The sequence below is a fragment of the Triticum dicoccoides genome, chromosome 2B (genome assembly GCF_002162155.2).
Source record: "Triticum dicoccoides isolate Atlit2015 ecotype Zavitan chromosome 2B, WEW_v2.0, whole genome shotgun sequence".
NCBI classification, from domain to species: domain Eukaryota; kingdom Viridiplantae; phylum Streptophyta; class Magnoliopsida; order Poales; family Poaceae; genus Triticum; species Triticum dicoccoides.
Genome location: NC_041383.1, coordinates 451,390,494 through 451,395,593, shown reverse-complemented (window position 1 = coordinate 451,395,593; position 5,100 = coordinate 451,390,494). Strand labels below are relative to the sequence as shown.

General features: G+C 40.6%; 1 long non-coding RNA gene across 17 annotated transcripts; it reads right to left on the bottom strand.

The window, feature by feature from the left end:
• Positions 1–457: 457 nt before the first annotated feature.
• Positions 458–5,094, bottom strand: LOC119364149. 17 transcript variants are annotated; one of them, XR_005174723.1, is made up of 6 exons: positions 4,748–5,094; positions 4,117–4,630; positions 3,939–4,032; positions 2,744–3,805; positions 853–2,663; positions 459–756 (listed from the first exon to the last, which is right to left on the bottom strand). It is a non-coding gene; the product is annotated as an uncharacterized LOC119364149 (long non-coding RNA). The 17 variants fall into 17 exon arrangements; XR_005174711.1 differs by having other exon boundaries at positions 463–756; positions 853–1,237; positions 1,690–1,773; positions 1,856–2,663; positions 2,744–4,630; XR_005174713.1 differs by having other exon boundaries at positions 464–756; positions 853–931; positions 1,198–1,237; positions 1,690–2,663; positions 2,744–4,630.
• Between the last annotated feature and the right edge of the window lie 6 nt (positions 5,095–5,100).

Below are 5,100 nucleotides of genomic sequence, written 5' to 3'. Positions count from 1 at the left end.
CAGAGGCGGTTCAGGTGCGGGCGAGGTAAGTGGGCCAAGGGAGGGAGAGAGAGAAGGGAAGGTGGGCCTCGGTCCGTCGGCTTCAACCGTTTTTTCGTTTTTTATAATACAAAGTAGGAAACAAATCATAAACCAAACAAAATACAATTATTATATAGGCATATAATATATCAAACTGTTCATAAAAAGAAATGCTAAATTATGAACATTTTATCAGAGTCAAATAAAATACACAAAAATTCAAATAAAGCAAACAGTGCTACTGTTGCATTAAAACCCAACAAAAATCATTTTTAAAATACCAAAAAGATTTCAAATTTATTTTCTCCTAATTTTTCATTGAACGGAATCATTTTACCCTTATTTCCATTTATTTATTTTTCGGAGAAAAACGTTTGATTAAAATCCAAATAATTCCAAATTAAAGGGAGTTTCAAAATACTTCCAAATGGCTTTAATTTGATTCTTTGTAACTTCCAACTCATATTTCATATAACTAGTAAGCGTGCACGTGCAAATGCACGTCTCGACTAATATACAAATATATGTGAGAATATGTATAAAAAGATATTTTGGTTGCACTGGGGATACATGGGACACACAGCCGGTCTTCCGGATGCACTTCACCTGTCGCGCCAACCGGACTGCACGCCGGTTCCGCTTCACCTCGACCCTTGCATGCTTCCCCTCCACCTTGTGGCTCAATGTGGACATCCTCTTGGTCAGGATGTTCTTCATCCGCGCCTTCACCTGCACCTGAAATAGAATTTGCACAAATACAAACAACTGGGATTTGTTTCATGGTTTTGTCTGGACAGTGCAACAAGTTCAGGAATTCAGATGGATGCTGACCTCTGCATGCCTCAACTTGGCTTTGAATTTGGATTTCTGGCAGTTCTCCCACTCCTGTATCTTCACCTCCTTCCTTTGACTACAACAAATTCATGAGAAGTGCATAATTCATAATTCGGAAAGTACGTCTAGTAAAACCAATTTATTTAAACCATCATCATCCTTCTATACAAGGACATGCCCACATATAAGTACTATTAATCATTTTACTTCTGCGGTAGTATCATTACACATGAAAAGTATCACTTGATCCAAGTCGTATAATTTTCATGACAAGTCTGAAGTTGTATCACCACGAAAAAACCAACAGTAGTTCACAAAATTTAGGAGAGAAGATGGTCTTACACTGTAGAGATAATTGTGTTCAGAAACTTTGAAGACCAACCTATGAAATGAAACCCAAAAATACATAATAATTACATAATTGTAGCAAAAAAATAAGAAAATTGTGCAATTAACATTCTATTTCTTCCACAACCGCCTTCCAAATCAGATCCCTGCCTAAAGATGTACTACTTATACTAAGTCAAGACCGCCAATCATGCAATTATTTGTCATGATAATCTAATGTAGAATTGTAGCATACTTCAAAGGATAGTCAAGAGTGAATTATGAACATGTTTTGCTAAGCACTACTAACATGCTAGTATAGGCAGACCACCACAGGTCTTGTATGATCTCTTGAGCAATTTATGATCACGCATCATGAAGCTTTAGTGGAGCCAATGGATATTCCAATCAACGCAGGAACAACAGTAAAAAAACTAAATTTAAAACAAGAAGTGCCAAACAATTTGAGCAGCCTTTTAATCAGTGTTGTAGATTGTAGAACTTTACTGATTTTGGAAGCTTTTCCTAGCATAAAATATTTGGAATTTCCTTTTTTCATGGGCCAAGAGTGTAATCTCCATCAGATATAACCTGGAATGGCAATATAATTGTCAGAAATACAAGGCATCACATTGGTAGGATTATATTAAGAGGTAAGTAGCAAATGGTTCACCTCATGTTCGGAAAGAGTCTTTCGAACAACATATCTGAATTGAGATCAGTTGAAAAAAGTAGCATCAACTTGGGGCTAACAAATAGAGTAGTGTAACTAAAGGGGCTAACATATCAGAATCATCCAATCAGAATGTCACCACCACTGCATCAGATCAGAGGCAACAGAGTAGTGTAACAAAAGAGGCTAACAAATACAAGTAAAATAATAAGATGACAAGGTCTCAAAGGAATTCACAATTTAATATTTGTTCTTCAAGAAAAGCCAGGAAGCAACCAGAAAGTAGTGAGATAAAATAATAACACCAAAAAATAAGTGCCAATAAATGTGAAGGTAAAATATCATAGTATTAGCTCATGTTTTTTTCTTTTTTCCAAAGTTACCATTAAGCTTAAAGAAAAGATGATTCCAAGTTCTGAGTACATTAGTCAGTAGGCCATTGATTCAAATTGTAACATGCTATTGTAGCTCAAGTCAAAACCATTCAGATTGTACAGACTACAGAGCAAAGCAACACCTACAGTACATTGATTCAAATAATTTCATATACATTTTGTCCCAGAAGCGTGCACTGTGACCTTGTGGCTTCTTCAGTCAGGTTGCATATCTGATGCAATCTGAATTTTGTTTATTTTTCAGCTCAGGAATCAGTCGCAACACTGGAACCGGGACGACATGCGGTCGATCTTCCGGATGCGCTCCACCTATCGCGCCGATCGGGCTACCCGGCCGTCCTTTCTCGCCTCGATCTCGCCTACTTCTTGGTCATGTTGTTCTACGCCTCCGCCTTCATTTGATTGGCATGCACCTGAAATAAAATTTGTACAATTAGAATCAGCTGACATTTGTTTCACAGTTTCGTTAAGAGTTCAAAATTTAGAGCACAACTGGCTGAGGGATGGCGTGGCGGCACCGGCTAGAGTGCCGCTCCTCGACTGCTCCTAGCTGTCAATCTTGGCGTCATCTTTGTGCCTACGCTCCTCATCAACACCGATGACGACGACTGTGTTGCTGCCGCCGGAGCGACCACCTGGGTGCGGAGCTTCGTGTCGATTCGGCTGAAGTTTTTCCTCTGCTGGAGATAGTCTACTTGGGAGGTTAAATTCTATGCGCCATCCTACCATAATTATTATAGGCATCATTTAGTTGATTTTAAATTTGCATCAGGGTGTTTAATTGGCTAGAGTTCAGAAGATATTATTGTTGGCCATTAGTATTTCAGAAAATAACACCAATAAGGTTTAGTACGGAGACACTTTGAGTTATTGACAGGAAACAACAAACACATGCCTTGTGCATTAAGTTCATTTTGCAGGACAAGAAATTTCCTATAATAACAAGTTCACTGGAACTTTCAAGAAATGCCACAGAACTATGACAATACTATGATATAATGAGTGTCTACTAACAAGTGACAAATGAACTTTTATTATTTTCATCTCATCAGAAGTTCAAATAACCAGATCATGACATGTAGGTCAGAGATACACAAGAAATTCAAATGAGCAACAAAGTGACGAATAAACGGATCGAATAATCAGATAGTATCTTTAAAAGTGTTTTATAAGCCTCTAACAATCAGTTAGCAGCTGCACCAAACCCATGCAACCATGAAACCTCCATCATGTGGGTCCAAGCATGGATTTCCTACAATGACAAATAACTTCTATCTTCTCACAACTCAAAAACACATGGAACATGATAATCAGAAGTACAAATGATATTCATGTCAAGGTTGCTTGTCTGGAATACAAAAAGGAGATACATGGAGAAAATCATGTAATGATGCATAAGATATTCACCTTAGTGTATGTCAAATTGAAGGGTTTTACTATTCTGAGAAACCATTGCAAATGTTTCCTCAACTTTAGCTCCGTCTCGGCATATCATCTTTGTTCGGAATATAGTCATACTGGGCAGCAGAGACTACCCTGCTATTGCAAATGTACACTGCAGTGCACTGTCAACAAACTAACTAACACAATATGCGTGGGAATTTCAGATAGAAGTGTATAAGATTTTAAATATATGACCAAATCACAACTGTACAAATATGGAAATAGGATCAAGTGGTAATTTATACCTTTAAGGCTAGCTCCTGAACCATCTATTGCAGGTTTGACATATTTTTTATATATACTCAAGAGAGCTTCAACTCTAGTTCTGCTATATCAGACCTACAAAATGATAATCAAACGGAGTGTCTTTTCTTCAAACTGCTTGTCAACTGGGGGTCACAAGACGGCAACATTAGATCATACCATTTCGTAATTATATGGTTGCTAGAAATCTGCACCTTGTAAGACAAAAGCATCAAATTGGATGCACTTGCACAGGGGTAAATTGATTGTATTTGGACATCTTCAGGAAAAGGCTTGCACTCCTCTGTAAAAATTTGTGCCTGTTTCTCTGCAATGGAACCTACAATATGTACATCCTTTGCTGACTGCTCATCAACACTACCAGGGAGCAATTTTTCAGGTAATTTATATGATTCAGATGCCCTAATACTGAGGTTAAACCATCATATAATACTTTCTGTACAATGAAGTACATTTTTCATCAAATAATCATTTCTGCTTACAGTGCTGGAAAATGTTCAACATAGCAAAAGTATACCACAAACAGTCATGTTTTCAACCAACCTCCACTCCAGGTTGTGGCGAAAAGTGTGGATCAAGAACCTTGCGTTCGATCTTGCTGTTCTCCTCGTCGCAGTTGAGGATGTCCCCCTACCAGTTCTGCTGCGTGAACAGAGATCTGTGGCCCAGAAGTCTCGTGACCACAGCAGCAGCATGTCAGTAAAGGAAACCCTCAATTCGTAACCCTATGAGCCCCAAAACCTGCCTGGGACTGCTCAACGGAGGATAGGTGGGTGCTGGGCGTACGTACCAAAAGAATAGACAATCGAGGATGCGGTAGTCCTCGACGCCTCCAAAGAGGCGACCACCGGCAGCTTCCACTGGATCTGTCCCATCCGCTTCAACGCGTCGAGGGGATCTCCCAGGACGAGGCGTCTGGGGCGCGTTGCTGCGGATCGGCCGGCCGGCTCGGGCCCCCTACAGCGGAGGTGCCGCTCAGCCGCTGGCGAGAAGGGGGAGAAGGGGCGGTGGCGGGGCGACCGTCTGGTGAGAAGGGGAAGGGGCCGAGCGGCGGCGTGCTCGGGCGGTTGGAGGTGCCGCTCGGCCAGTGGCGTCCGTCGGGGGCGCATCTGCTGCTCTGCCGCTGGCGAGAAGGGGGATAAG